The sequence below is a fragment of the Pinus tabuliformis genome, chromosome J (genome assembly GCF_031772625.1).
Source record: "Pinus tabuliformis cultivar Carrire ecotype Pingquan chromosome J, CPIR1, whole genome shotgun sequence".
NCBI classification, from domain to species: Eukaryota; Viridiplantae; Streptophyta; class Pinopsida; order Pinales; family Pinaceae; genus Pinus; species Pinus tabuliformis.
Genome location: NC_142295.1, coordinates 617,877,374 through 617,894,578, shown reverse-complemented (window position 1 = coordinate 617,894,578; position 17,205 = coordinate 617,877,374).

Here is a 17,205-nt window from a genome sequence, read left to right as displayed (position 1 = left end):
AACGTCTTCTAATATCCTGGGTGACTTGAATATGGATTGACATGAAACTCCCTCAAGATAAGCTTCTTGAGCCCACTGTCATCTGACACATAGATCATGTCCATAAATCTCACCAAACCATCTGTCATGAGATGATATTCCAATCCTGATCACCTGTACCCTACTGTAATCCATGCTTAAGCTCCTTGTACCTGTCATCATGTTATCTTACTTGTAAGATCTGATCTTGTAAATATGTACCAGACAATCTCACCATTACAACATGGCTCATGTACACTCTCCTACTAAGATCACATGCAACCCTCTTCTCCTTACCCTTAATATATCTGATCTTGAAATAAAAATCATTGATCATGGACAATCACATAGCTTGACTAACATTCAGATTCAGTTGGTCAAACAAATATCTCAGCCCACTGTGATCGCTCAGCAATACAAACCTCCTTCCAAGAAGATAATGCCTCCACATCTTCAAGGCATGAACAATAGCTGCCACATCAAGATCATGAGTCACATAGTTCTCATCGTTCGCATTCAATTTCGTGGACTCATAACACACCACATGACCCTCTTGCATAAAGACTCCACCAAGTCTTATTTTGCAAGCATTTGTACCCACCACAAACTATTTATCCAGATCTACAATCTTAAGAACTGGAGCATTTTTCAACAACTGCTTCAACTTCTAAAAATTGTCTACACATTCCTATGTCCATTCAAATTTATTACCTTTTCTTTGCAATGATGCAATAGGATATGAAATCGGTAGAAGTTCATGATGAACCTCCTTGTTTAGCCAATTTAATGTCCTTAAATTGTCAACATAAATTATCGACCAGGGCAGGTATACTGATGGAGCACAGTGCACTATATGTGCTAGAAGTTAATTGATGTCATTAAGATATCTATGTTCTTGTTAAAGTCTAAATTTAGAATTAATATGAAGATGTTATTACTGATTATATTAATGAATTGTCCCTTAAAGTTGTTAGCTACTTATCTTAGAAATTAATTCCTATTGAATCAGTTTATGGATGGTTTAAGTGTGATTCTAAGCTTTGCTCTCATTTTAATTGTTTTGGATTTTATCTCTTAATTTTATGTTGCAGCCAAGCCTAAATTACTATGTGCTAAAGAGATCTATTCTATCAAATTGTAAATGAATGATGTCAGGATTTAATTGTCAAGAAAATGATTGTGACTCTTTTACTCATTCAAATTCATCCAAACAATTCATAAATCTAATAAACTGAAAAGAAACCACACTATGAAAATGAAATAGTTGACTGCACTAGGTAGAAAGCAAGGGAAATGATCAAATTGTACCAAATAAAAAGCAAATGAAATAATAGAATTAAGCTAGGTATAAAGCAAAGAGAATTTCTTATGCAGACAATGATTTAATTATGAATTCCATCATACTGCATTTCAAACATAGAATAGAGCATCTACGATAAAGCAATTAAGGAAATCTATGTGCAATTGGTTGAAGACCTGTACTGGTCGTAGGGTCCTCCACGAAACAGTCGACAATATCCAATCAACACAGTATGGAAAAAATAAACCAAGTCTATTACTTGCAAACAAGTGTATAAAGATGTTCTTAAAGTTTACATGTATCAGGGCACACCCAAAACACATAGCGGCCATTGCTTTTATAATACTTCTATATATAAAAGTACTATAGTTTCAAGCCTATATATCTTTATTTCGATCCTACTAAATCAAACTATATTGCTAAATAATCGATTTTCTATTTGGAAAAGAAAATCGATAAGATTTTGAGAAAACTCAGTCTTTGTCCCGATGATAATCTTGCAGTTGACTTCGAGGTTGACCATGTTGTCATGCGATCTTCTTGAAGGATTGGCTAGAGAGAATAGGAGAGAATCCACGAGGGAATCATTCCTCATCCATCCATATATTCATTGGCTGAGCTTGAGCATCTGAACCCTGTTAACAAAGGAGATGGTTGCGAAAATTTGGATTAGCTACAGAAACGGGCCAATTCCATAGTCGAATGCATACTTTAACAAAAAAATAAGGGATATAGAAAAATATGAAGAAGAAGACATTTAAATGCTTACCTTTAACAAAACCTTGTGTCTATTGCATTATTTAGGTGATAGGTATAGGGAAAAAGGAAGAAGTATAGGCAAAAATGGTGTCAAGGTAAGACAGTCCTTGGACTCTACATTCCCCCACGCTGGAGGTTTTGTATGTCCTCATAAAATCCATCATTTTAATTCTCTTGTTCCTTCTGATTATTGCCTTTAGGATTCACTTTTTTCTTGTTTTTGGCAACCACTGGCATCCTTGGTTTCCTCATGAGGATTTTGTATTTTAGGTTGATAATTTCTTTTTATTCTTTTTGTGCCACAAACTCAAATGAAGGATAAGGTTGTCACTTTTTTCAATTTGAATCCCATTTTGTGCTTTCAATGTTTGATTTTCATCCTTGAGATATATGTTCAATGTCTCCAGCTCAAAGATTTCTTGCTTTAAAACATTGGATGCTGAAAGTTCTTGTGGCACATTGAACTTATTGCATCCTTCTCCAAGACTTTGGATTGATTCTTTAGTTGTTGTTTCCTTTCTTTCTAATGACTCTATGTAGTAATAAATCTCTTGTTGAATAAGGTCAACACCTGGACAGTCCTTTCTGGGAACCTTCACGGTTTTCAGTTACATCATTTTCCTCGAGAGAAATGTATTATGTAGCTCCTGAGACTTCTTGTTGCATTATGTTCAACCTTGTACTCCTCCTTAGTCTTTGGGTCTGTAATCTCTTTGATTTCCTTCTTTTGGCTTTTGGCTTTTCTTCTTGAGGAAGGGTTTCGGTTTGTGGTAAATATTCTGTTCTTTTGCTAGCTTTCTTCCTTCTAAGATTTCCCCTTTTCATTTTCTACAAAATATCAACTATGGGTAGTTCATCTTCTGATAATTCCTGTTGAGGCTGGGGTTCTTTTATCATTTCCATTATTCTCTTCTTTCCCTTAAGGGTTCTACTTATACTAGGTTGTTCAAGGGCTTTTTCTTCAAAATGGTTTCTTACCAATAAATTTCCCAGTTATCCCCTACACTCTAAAGGTGGAATTCAACCAAGATCTTTACCAGTCCATGATGGTACATGGTACTGTCTATGAATTGAATCTTCTTTTGAACATTTATGGACATTTTCTTAAGACTATTCAAGAGGAAATAAGGAATATTCATCCGGTGTTCCTCAAGAAAATGGATCATTATCCCAATGTGGTAGAAATACATGTATCCAAACCAACCCTCACAAGTAACAAATTTATGAAGTACAAGAAGTAAATTCCTCCATTTACTCTTAAGGGTTGTACTAGGAATACCTTTCTTGAAGATTGTGGTATCCATGTTTGGATTTTTCAAGAAGATTCTCCAATCTTCTCCATTGATTCCCCTATTTTTGAACCATTTCTCTCCGCTTCTGGGAAATTCAGTAGCTTCTGCAATCAGAGACTCTGTTATAGTGAACTTAATGTCTCCTATCTCAACCTTTGTTCCATCAAATGAGCGTGCAAAAGTCTTCATCACTTCCCTGTGGAAACCGTTGAATTTCTCTATGAATTGTAACCATTGTTTCTTCTACAACAGCTCCCTGGTCTGAGGATATCCTTCTAAGAATTTCTTTCCTGTTGGCTCAGTTCGAACAATAACACCCATTATGAAGGATGCTTCATCTCAAGGACTGCTTATTTTGACAGGAGAAATGGTGTTGGTAGGGTTTCGGTTAGTGGCAGAGAGATAGAAAGGTTATATGAATTCGAAGAAATGGAAGAACATATGAATTATAATGAAGGTTGTGGGAATGAATTTGACCATTGGAGTGCATTCAAAATAATGATTTGGTGATTTACTTCATTCGATTCAGAATAAGGACAAGACAAAGGTTTTAAGTGGTGGTTTATGATGATTTTGATATGCGACCTTCACCCTTAGTTTTCAATGATTTCATTTTATTTTGGCAATGCTATGTCCTCTTAGTTCATATATGCGATATATTAATCCTCATTATTAAAAGTAAAGTATCACATACCTTTGATTCATTTTTCTAACTTTAATTGTTCTTTGATATCTCCTACAGGTACTTTGCACTGTCAATTATCCTTCAATTCGAATCACCAAGTGTTTTTGTCAAGTGGCTTCAAAAATTTATTAGGGTTGCACAAACTTGTCCTAGCTACAGAAACTTGTCCGAGCTACGGAAAGTTGTTGATTATGTAGCTGAAAAGAAAAACTTTAAGAAAGGAACTTTATTTTTGAAGGTGCCAATAGGAGTTGGTTTTCATGTTTATACATATTATTATTATTATTATTTGAATATATATATATATATATATATATATATATATATATATATATATATATATATATATATATATATATAATTCTAAATTATCTTGGAAAATTTTAACAAATTCTTCTTTTGTCAATGGCTTCTGATAAAGTCTAAGTCGATGTCCATTTACTAAAAGAGGAATTTTATCTTCATCAATAATCACGATTCTAACTACACCATTGTCAAAGACATTTTCAACTTCATAAGGTCCAAGCCAGTGGGTTTAGAATTTCCCTTGAAAATTTTTGAACTTTGAATCAAAGAGTAATGCCCAATCTCTTGGATGAAATTTTCTTTCTTTAATGTACTTATCATGCCATCTGAATCTCTATTGTTGAACTAGGTTGGTTCTCTGGAGGGCTTCTTGTCTTATTTCATCAAGCTCATTAAGTTGTTTCATCCTTTGCTTCTGTGCTTCTGATATTAGGTCAAGATCTAGTTGGATTTTTGTTTTATAAGTCTGGATTTGGAACTCTATTGGAAGTAAGACTTTCTTCCAATACACAAGTTTGTAGGGATTATGTCCTGTAGTACTTCTCCATGTAGTTCTATAGGCCCACAAAGCTTCTGGAAGATTTTCTGCCCAGTCCTTCCTATGTAAGTGTACAATCATGGTAAGGATTGCTTCAATCACCTTATTTGTAGACTCAACTTGTCCATTGGCTTGTGGATGGTATGAAGTAGACTTTTGATGTTTTATTTTGTATTGCTACACAAGCTTCTGCACTAATCTGGATGTGAATTGTGTTCCTTGATCTGTTACAATTTCTCTTAGAATACCAAAACGAGTGAAAATATCTTCAAAAATAAATGAAACTACAACATTTTCAGTAGCAAAAGGAAGTGCTTTAGCTTCTACCCATTTAGTGACATAATAAATATATACTAGAATATACCTCTTTTGCTTTGAAGGTGGGCTGATTGGTCCAACAAAAATTTAGTGCCCACTTTTCAAATGGTTCAATTAGTTGTAATGGAATTTCGTTTGAAAGCATGGGTTTACCCATTCTCTTACAACTATCACATATTTTAACATATTCCTTGGTATCCCTGAAAATGGAAGGCCAATAATATCCTGAAAGTAAGACTTTATAAGTTGTTATTTTGTGAGAAAAATGTCCTCCACATGGTTCATCATGGCAAGCTTTAAGTATTTTTGATATTTCATCCACTCGAACACATCTTCTGATGATGAGATATGGTCATGTTTTGTATAACTCTTCATTTATCCATGAATAAGATGTGCTATTGTGGACTATTCTCCTCTTTTCTCTAGGAGACAAATGAAATGGAATTTTCCCTGTAGCTAAATAGTTAGCAATATCTACATACCAAGGTGATTTAGTAGATACTACAAAAAGATATTCATCAAGAAATTTATCCTCTACAGGTTGATCATTATTATCATTTTGAATTCTAGATAAAAATTCAGCAATTGTGTTCTGTTTTCCAGGCCTATCTAGAATGGTGATGTTAAATTCTTGTAATAATAAGAGCCATCTGGTTATTCTCCCATTAGTGATTGGTTTATTCATTAGGTATCTAATGGCAGAATGGTCTGTGTGAATGAAAGTTTCATAGTCATTTATATAATGTCTGAATTTGTTAATGGCATGAACTACAGCTAAAAAATCCTTCTCAGTTACAGTATAATTTAACTCTGTAGGAGTTAAATTTTTACTGGTATAATAGATTGCATAAGTAAGATATTTTTTCCTTAACATAGCTCCTAAGGCTGAATCTAAAACATCAGTTGAGATATGGAAAGGTAATTTCCAATTAGGTCCTTTTAATATAAGTGCTTCAGAAATTCTCTTTTTCAAAGTTTCAAAGGCAGATTGACATTGAGAATCCCATTTGAATTGGCAGTACTTGGTAAGAAGTTTAAAGAGTGGAGATGCAATTTTTGTGAAGTTTTCCATAAATCTTCTATAGTATCCAGTAAAACCAAGAAAAACTCTAACATCTCGTTGGAAGTTTGGCATTGATAACTAAGAAATGACTTCGACTTTAGATGAGTCCACCTTAATTCCATTTCCTGAAATATGGTGACCTAAAACAATTCCTTCGTTAAACATTATGAAACATTTCTGATGACTTAACGAAAGATTTGTTTCTTTACATCTTATTAACACTTTTTACAAATTTCCAAGTGCTTCATTAAAAGAATCACCATAAACTGTGAACTGATCCATGTATACTTCCACACAGTCATGAATAAGATCAGAGAAAATTATGAGGACTGCTCTTTGGAATGTTGTTGGAGCATTGCATAATGCAGAGGAAAGTACTCAGTAATCATAAGTTCCCCATGGACTGGTGAATGTGGTTTTATCCTGATCTTCAGGTGCTACCTGAATCTGGTTATATCCACTAAAACCGTCCAAAAATGAAAAATATATTTTCCCCGCTAATGTGTCTAAGACTTGATTTATGAAAGGTAGTGGAAAGTGGTATTTTATTGTTGCTTTATTTAATTCCCTGTAATCAATGCATCCTCTCCATTTTCCATTTTTCTTTAATGTGAAACCCACTGACTGACGGATATCGGATAAATGAAATTTACATTTAGTAGCTTTTGCAACTCCTCCTTAACAATTTCTTTTAGATTTGGGTTCATTCTTTGTTGTGGCTATCTAACTAGTCTTGCACTTTGTTCAATGTAGATATGATGTATGCAAGTTTTAGGTCCAATTCCTCTTGTATCAGTGTATTCCCATGAAAAAACAAAAGAATGTTTCTGTAAGATTTCCACCAATTGATTCTTTCGTAGTTCTTCCAAGTTTTCACTAACATTCAAAGTTTTACCTAGAAAGATTTCTATTAAAGAATTCCCAAATTTTTCCATAGAGAGAAATGATGATTGTCTAGATGAGAGATATTCATTTCGACTATGGTAATAATGTGAGGAAGATCCATTATTTTCCAATAGATTTAAAATTTGGTCTTCCTCTGTTACTTGTTCAATAGTAAAAACAAGTTGTATATCATCGTCATCATCTATCCATTCTTCATTTTATGTTTCTATTATTGTTCTTGCAGGAGGATATAATGTAAATTTATTTGTAGAATTTCCATCTGAAATAAACATGTCCCCTGATCGACAAGCGATGAAAGCATCAGTTGTAGCTAGCCAAGGCCTTCCTAGGATTAATGGATATCCTCCTAGATTATTCTTGGGTGTTAATACCATGAAATCAACAAGATATTCCCAAGAATATACGGATACACAAAAATCCTCCAATACACCATCAGGTTTAATTACAGACCTATCTGCTAATTTTAATAATGTTGGTGTGTATTGCAGGTTAGGAAGCTTAAGTGAGTCCATAACTTGTTTACTCATTATATTTATTGTTGCTCCTTGATCAATCAATGTGTTTGGGATTTTAGTTCCATTGATGTGAATTTTTACAATGGGGCTTCCTGGATCTAAATATTTTTAAATTGTCATTTTCCCCATCATGATGTCTATAATTTTTCTGACTAATTGAATTCTTTTTATGTCCTTTCTTTTTCTTCCTGATCTTTGAGTACTTAATTCCTTGATTGTTTTCGATAAGATTGGTATTTCTTTTATGGATTGTAACAAAGGAATTTTGATACAGACATTTCTTAATTCATCCAACATATCATAATCAGGCAATGTAATTTGTTTTTCTACTCCTTCATCAATTTTCAACTGTTCAGGGAAAGGTGGCCTAATTGATACCGAGGGTTGTTCTATGATAGGAGTATTTATTGGAACATTTTTTGTTTGATTATTTTCTTTTTGAGGGAGAGAGGTCTCTCCTTCTTCAGATTGATTTTTATCTTTTTGAAGATTTGGTCTCGTTTCCTGAATAACAATAGGGGGTTTTCTTTGTAACACTCTTCCAGACCTTAATTGGACATTATTTAGATCTAGTGGAGTTATTACATAGGTTTGAGGATTTTTCCCTTCCATGTTGTACACAGGTTGTTGTGGTATTTTATTATTAGGATTCGGAAGTGGTTGAGCGGGTATTTGATTTGGTTTTTGTGGAAATGATAGGGAGAGTTGTGGGTTTTGATTTTGAACTTGGATTTGAGGTAATTGATTAACTTGGGGAATTTGATTAGATTGGGGTAGAAATTGCGGTGGAAGATAGGATGGCGAATATTGTTGATATTGAGCATAAGCCCCATAAGTACTTTGCCATCCTTGATTCCAAGATTGTGATTATGGCTTAGCCCAAAGCTGCCAAGATGGATTCCAATTATTTTGTGAAGACTGAGCAAATTGTTGTGGTCTGAAGCCTTGTGGTTGATTTGGTTGAGAGTTTTGCCATGGTCTCTTGGCTATAGAGTAGAGAGTGTCTACTTGTTCTAGTATTCCTTCCTCATTAAATACAACCTTGAGACCTGGTAAAGAAGGACATTCCTTAGTATCATGATTATCTGCACATATGACACAAGTTTCTATAGCCTTTGAATCTAAGGGACACTCTCTTAATGCGTGTTTCTTTCGACATCTGGGACATAAAATATATAATGTATCATTTTCATATTTTTTCTTGTTCTTTATTTTAAGGGTGTCTATTTGTTCACTTAGACTCCCTAAAATATCTGTCTTGAAGGTATCAAGAAAACTTCCTAATTTTGCCCTGCTGACTGTCTCAGCTGAAGATTTATTAATTCTTGATAAGAGAGGGTCTCTAGGACTCTTTCCAACTCATGCTTTACCCCTTGAGATATGTACACATAAATCAAAAATATCTGCAAATGGTAATTGAGAAATATCTCCTTTCCCAGTTAAGTTAAGGAGATCGATCCATTCATCTTTAATAGCTTTAAGCAGGAGGGCTTTTAGAGTTTCCTCATCCAAATTGTCCATTTTTTCTCTTTTAATATTGAAGACAAATCTCACTATTAAGTCTTCAAGATTTTCATCTTCCTTTTGTGTCATTTTGAAGACTTCATCTTTAAGGTTACTAGGCATACAATAATCTCTATATTTGCTTAGGAAATCCTCTTTCATTTGTTCCCATGTTCTTATAGAATGCATCCCTAGACTCATGAACCATTTTAATGTTGAATCCTTTAAGGTAGCAAGGAACAATTTTAGTTTTTGAGCATCATGCAGATAGTCATATGATCTACATAATACTTCAAATTCGAAGAGAAATGTCTCTGGGTCTTCATTTCTTTTTCCGTGGAAATTAGGAAGAATCGAGGGTGATATATTCTTCATTGTGAGAGTTGTATCTTCATCAAGAATAGGAAATCCAAAAAGATCTTGGTTTCCTATACCTCTACCCCCTCCTCTATTCCTGTCTCCACCTCCTCCTTTACCTCTATGTCCTCCAATCCTATTTTCCTCACCATTGACATTGTGTACCTCTCCTTCCCCTTCCTCAGCCATGACAGATTCTTCAGAATCAATATAGGGTTCTTCTAATTCTTCTGGTTCTTCTATCAATGGTTGTTCAAAATAAGTTTCATGTTCCTCTTCTTCACTAGGAACTTCAATTTCTTCTCCCAAAATTTTTTCACCAATGAAGGATATAAAAACTACTCATGTAGTTGGGGATATAGGATTTTCTTCAATTACAACTTCAGTAGATGAAGTAGGTGAAGTTCTGGATTGGATTTTTGATCTTGAGACTTCAAGAAGTCTTTGTCGACCTGCAAATGGAATCTGGGTTTGAGTAGGTGGTGTGGAATTTCAAAACCGAGGTGAAATGAGTGGATTTGTGGGAATTAAACTTCTTCCTCGTCCTACAAATCTACCTCTAGAGTATCTATCCCTACGCATATCATGTTAATGATCTTTTTTTTTTTAACTTCTATTTGTACTTCCCCGACAATGACACCAAAATGTTTAACCAATTTAATGTCCTTAAATTTTCAACATAAATTATCGACTAGGGCAGGTATACTGATGAATCACAAGTGCACTATATGTGCTAGAAGTTAATTGATGTCGTTAAGATATATATGTTCTTGTTAAAGTCTAAATTTAGAATTAATATGAAGATGGTACTACTGATTATATTAATGAATTGTGCCTTAAATTTGTTAGCTACTTATCTTAGAAATTAATTTCTATTGAATTAGTTTATGGATGGTTTAAGTGTGACTCTAAGCTTTGCTCTTGTTAGACTGTTTTGGAATTTATCTCTGAATTTTATGTTGCAGCGAAGCCTAAATTACTATGTGCTAAAGAGGTCTATTCTAGATTGTAAATGAATGATGTCTGGATTTAATTTTCAAGAAAATGATTGTGACTATTTTACTCATTCAACTTCATCCAAACAAGTCATAAATCTAATAAACTGAAAAGAAAATATGCTATGAAAATGAAACAGTTGACTACACTAGGTAGAAAGCAAGGAAAATGATCAAATTGTACTAGATAAAAAGAAAATGAAGTAATGGAATTAAGCTAGGTATAAAGCAAAGGGAATTGCTTATGCAGAAAATGATTCAATTATTAATTCCATCATACTGCATTTCAAACACATAACAGAGCATCTACAATAAAGCAATTAAGGAAATCTATGTGCAATTGGTTGAAGACCTGCATTGGTCGTAGGGGCCTTCCATGAAACAGTCGATAATCTCCAATCAACGCAATATGGAAAACATAAACCAAGTCTATTACTCGCAGACAAGTGTATCAAGATGTTCTTAAAGTTTACATATATCGACACATACCCAAAACACAGAGTGGCCATTGCTTTTATAATACTTCTCTGTATAACAGTACGAGAGTTTCAAGCCTATATATCTTTATTTCGATCCTACTAAATGAAACTATATCTCTAAATAATCAACTTTCTATTTGGAAAAGAAAATCGATAAGATTTCGAGAAAACTCGGTCTTTGTCCCACCAATAATCTTGGAGTTGACTTTGAGGTTAATAGTGTTGTCATGCGATCTTCTTGAAGGATTGGCTTGAGAGAATAGGAGAGAACCCGTGAGGGAATCATTCCTCATCCATCCATATCTTCTTTGTCTGAGCTGGAGAACCTAAACCTTGTTAAAAAAGGAGATAGCTGTGGAAATCTGGATTAGCTGCAAAAACAGGCCAATTCTATAGCCGAATGCATACTTTAACAAAACAATAAGGTATATAGACAAATATGGAGAAGAAGGCATTTAAATGCTTACCTTTAACAAAGCCTTGTGTCTATTGCATTATTTAGGTGATATATATAGGGAAAAAGGAAGAAGTATAGGAAAAAAGGGTGTCAAGGTAAGAGTGTCCTTGGACTCTACACTCCTACATGGTAATCCCATGAATGATCTAAATTCATTCACATTTCTAAGATCAACCCACTCCATGATAGCTCTAATATTTTCTGGGTCCACAGTTATGCCTTCCTTGGAAACAAAATTTCCCAAGTAATGTACCTCGATCTGAAAGAAATTACACTTTCTAAGCTTGGAATACAAATAATTCTCTCTTAGCAATATCAATATTGTTGCTGAAGCCTCTACATGCTCTTCCTCATTCTTAGAATATATCAATATATCATCAATTAATACAATCAAAAATTTGTCCAAATAAGGATGCAATACACTATTCATCGAGCACATAAAAGTTGTTGGGGCATTAGTCAAACCAAAAGGAACCACAACAAACTCATAATGCCCATACCTAGTCCTGAAAGCAGTCTTTTAGATGTCCTCTTCTTTGATGCGTACCTAATGGTATCTTGATCTCAGATCAATCTTTGAGAACATTGTTTCTCCCTTCAACTGGTCAAACAAGCCATCAATCCTCTGCAAAGAGCACATGTTCTTAATCGTCACCTAGTTCAGCTGCCTATAATCAATGCACAATCTAAGAGTATCATCCTTATTCTTCACGAAAAACACTGGTGCAACCCAAGGAGATACACTTGTCCTGATATATCCCTTATCAAGCAAATCCTTCAGCTGCAAATTCAACTCTACTAACTCTGATGTGCTCATCCTGTAAGGTACATTCGATGTTGGTGCTACTCCTAGTACCAACTCAATAGAAAATTCCATGTGGGGAGGAAAATTTAAAATATTTGTTGGAAACACATCCTGAAATTTTTGTAATACATGGTATCTATTGAAGATCTCTGCATCCTCAACATCCTTACCCTTGTCACTGAAAATATGAACTGCAAACATTACACATCCTCTCCTGCAATTATGCTTAGCCTTCATAGCTATGACCATCCTAAATGATGTAGACTTCTTCTTTCCCTGCAAGATTCTCTTTTCCCCATTATCATCCAGACACTCAATGGCCTTATCATAACAATCTACTTTGGTCCTGTGAAGGTACAACCAATCCATGCCCAAAATCATACTATATGATCCCAATGGAAGTACATTCAAATGTGTTGTTGTAGGCATACCATTCAACTCAAATGCACAAGCTCTTACCCAGTGATGAACTCTCTTCTTAGTACCTGTAGCCAACTGCACCAACCAAGACTCTGCATGCACTTCTTTTCTCAAGCCACACTTATCCACCAGGTCAGGATTAACATAACTATAATTAGATCTAGGATCAATCAAAATAGAAACAAATTGACCATAAAGCTTACCTTCCATCTCAATAATGGATGGATGGTGATCTTCCTACTTGTTGTCCACAACTGCATAAATCTGAAGAATGTTATGACCAACATCCCCAACTATCTTCCCTGGTACAATGGACAATGATTCTTGTGATGATATTTTCCACATATCCAACACTACAATGGTCCCCTACCATCACCTATGTTCTACTACTCTCCAGGTCATGACCCATATCCCTTCTTAACTGCATTGAACTTCTTGTAAGGAGCAACATTTTCTTTCTCACCTGCATCCTGAGGTTTTCCTTGCTTCGGTGGCCACTTCCATTTAACTTTCTCATTCCCCTTCAAATCAAACTTAGGCTCAACTTTACGCTTTGACTACGCATAACAATGCTTCAACTTTCGGATGGCCTCCTCCAATGATTTGGGATCATCAAACTCAATCCCGTCTCTATATGTTGTTGGAAACCCATTGATGAATCTATGAATCTTAGCCTTCTCATGCTTGAGTTAAGGCACATACCTTAACATCTCCAGGAACCTGCTAGTATACTCATCATCTATCATAGAACCCATCTGTAACTCATAAAAATCCTTAGCTCTATCATCATAGTACCTCGTCGATAGGTACTTCTTCTTTAAGAGTCTCTCAAACGCATCCCAAATCAACTCTTCTTCTCGAATATCCTTAACATTCTTCACATATTCCCACCAAATATCTGCTTTCCCTTTGAGACTGAAGGTGGATATTTTGGCTTTCATGTTATCTAAATAGTTATGCAATCTAAAGAGTTTCTTCATCGCAAGAAAACATGCCTATGCATCATCTAACTTCTTCATCTCTCTATCAAATTTAGGGTTCTTGACTTTCTTGAACTCATTGTGAAAGTACTTACTCCTATAAGGATTATGACAGTGATGATGGTGGTAATGTCTCCTAGATGAGGAACTAGAATGATTTCCATACATACCTATTACAGGGAAAAGTGTCTACTCAGAACTGCTTATCCCACTAAGGTGTGATAGCTGCCTTAGAAACAAACAGAGTAAAGCTACTTTCGTTTTTCCTTTATGAAGTATAGATAGAGAGGAACAAAGAAGACCAACCTCTGTCTTGCGCTAATCTCCTGGTTCGATTCCTCTCTTCCTTGATAGTCTTTCGCTACTTGTTCCCTTGCACGCCCAGCTTCACAGAGTACCTGTAAGATCACAGTAACATAGCACTATACAAGAACATGGATCTATAATCATAAACAATCTAGGATCAGATGTAAATTGACCATACAAATGCAGCAAACATAAATGACACAAGAGTATGGAGGAAAACTTGAATAGCTTTTATTGATAAACAAGAAAGAGCCAAGAGGAGTTACAACCAGTTGTTCTGACCCAGCATCAACCTCTCAGCAAGGAAGCCCCTCTTCACCTCATACAAAGCTTAGATCACCCAACAATATGATGTTTGTCTCAAGAAACCAACAGTAATTCCTTACAATATGCAAAATTCCAGCCCCTCACCTCTAGATCTCTGGGATGAGAGATCTATATATAGATATTTGCAGAGGTGTGAGTCAACTCTGGGTTTTTTATTAGTGTCTTCCCTCTGATAGTTCTTGCTTCCACTTGGAGATCTCATCGATCTCTTACTCATCCTTGGACGAATCTGAGAGGCAAGTGTCACAGGAGAAGTTTCTGGAAGATTCCATGATCATCCACCTCGCAAACTGTCTCCGCCACTTGTCTTTTCTCGTCCATCGCACCCCATAGAAGGGATTTTTGAAATGCAACGCACTTCCCATGTGTACAAGGTGAGATGCATCGCACCCTGGCCATGGAGCAAGTGAAATGATCTAGTTTTGACCAGTTCTGAGCATTTTTTCGTGGAGAACTTCTGGGAGAAGCTGTAATAAGTTGACCTTGTTCTTTTAGGGGTTGGAACAACACCTTTAGGGGCTTAGGAGCCCTTAGTTTATGGACATTTATGATTGGGGTTGCAGTGCCCAAAAATGTCTATAACAATACCAGTCATCCTATTAGGTGTATTAATCCAGGTGGATATTGGTTGCCACCCACCAAGTCAACTTTGACCCCCACCATTGTTTCTTTCAGCTTTTCAGTTTCCTTAATTGTAGCACAATTTACTATTTTTAGCAATTTTTTCGGGTCATGAACTTCCGGAGCTGTTTTGAGGCCCTAAAAGACGTTTTTTGGGAAAAATGGGAGCAACATGGGTTGATGTACTATGTTTCTCCTCCCAAATTTGTAGTTCTCGGATAGATATTTCTAACGAGATATTGTGCGCGTCAAACAGAGATCGTATGCCAAAGTTACGACCCCGAGAAGTTGATGTACCAATTTGGTGTTTCATCTTCTAGGGTTAGGTTTTTGGATGTTTAGGGTTTTCCATTGTTTCTCAACAATAAATATGCCTTTGAGCCTCATTGTAACTGCCACATCTCTTCTCATAGATAAGCTACCATTGCCCTAGCTAATTTATTTCCATTTCTATTTGTAAGCATATTTCAGTATTTTACTATAATGAAATGAAGTATTATTTTTGCTTCATCTCTATATGTATGGTTATATCTATAATTTGTTGCATTCCTATTTAAATCTGGATCAGTGGTATCAGAGCAGTATGCTCTTTCTCTATCTTTCTTTGCATGTCCCCAACAAGGTCAGGATATAAGGAGTTAGGGCTTGAACTGTTTGAACCTTTGCAAGACCAGCCTCACAAATCTTGACGGCCTCCCATGGCGGATGAAAAGAAAGACGAGGGGGTAGGAGATCCTATCAAAATCTTGATTGAAGAGGCCCTTGAGCGACAAAGGAACGCGATGATGGACAACTTTTCCCAGATCCTTCAGCGGCTACCCAGGGGCGACACATCTACTTCTAGCAACTACTCTGGAAGCGCCACACCCTTTAAGGTACAAGTTAACTTTGACATTCCCATATTTGAGGGTCAGATAGATGTAGACGCCGTAGATAAATGGTTAGATCTTCCATAAGGGTATTTTTATGTTCATGATTTTTCTAGCCGGGAAAAGATTACTTTTGCTCTTCTCAAATCCGCCCCCCACGTCAAGGACTGGTGGGAAACCTACTGCGAGCAGAAGGATGAAAGTACGGCCTCACTATTTTTAGCCGCACCCACTTGGAATTCATTTCAGACTGCCATCAAGGAGCAGTACTACCCTGTCATAAGCTATGAGGATCAATACATAAAGTGGACCACACTGCGGCAAGGAAGGGACGAAGACATGCCGGAGTTTACCAATATTTTCCTTACTCTTCGCACAAAGTTGGGTATCAAGGATTCAGAGCAGCATTTGGTACTCAAATACCACAACTACCTACATAAGTACATCTAGGAAGAAATAGAATTCCTAAACATCTCCTCGCTTGACACGGCATACTGATATGCTGTCAAGATCGAGAAAAAGTTTAAATAGAAGAAGTGAGACTTTGGATTTGTGAATCCGAAGCAAAGGAAAGGTGCCCCCAAACCACAGAACAAAGTTCAAATCCAAGGCAGGGCGGCCCAAGACAACCCACCAAAGCTGCAAGCAAAGAACAACACTGCGAAGCTGAAAAAGGACACAGGAAAGTGGTGTGAGTTCTATAAGAGCTCCACTCACAACACAAGTGAGTGTCGGGCCAAGCAGTCACTAGTGGCTGAGCTAAAGGTTTCAGAATTAGATGCATGTTTTGACTCTGAGTCAGAACCCAACAAGGGGAATGACAAAGGGAAGCAGATTATCGATGCGGAGCCCAATGCCACCATTGCTACCATGAAGATCTAGAGGGAGGAATCCGAAGATCCAGAGGAGGAGGAGCTTCACTTCCACTCCCAGATGTGGGTAAAGGGCTCCCCGCTAAAGTTCATTGTTGACAGTGGGAACCAAAAGAACCTCATTTCAGCAGAGGTTATGAAGTAGTTGGGCTTATCGACCACAACACATCCACAACCGTACACCATTGGGTGGCTTCACTAAGGACGAGATCTTCGTGTGAGCCAACATTGTCACCTTCCATACAACATCAAGCCCTTCACGGATGAGGTATTGTGCGACATTGCTCCCCTTGATGTTTGTGATGTATTATTAGGACAACCATACTTGTGGAAGCAACATGCTATGTATGAATCAAGGCCCTGTGATGTTATTATTACTTTGGGAAATAAGTTGTACATGATATTAGAGGTAGCATTGCCTACTGCCCTCTCTTTGGTTACTGCAAAACAATGCAGTAAGCTCATTTCCAAAACCGGGAAATTTGTTTTCCTGATGATACGCCCTCAAGGAAAG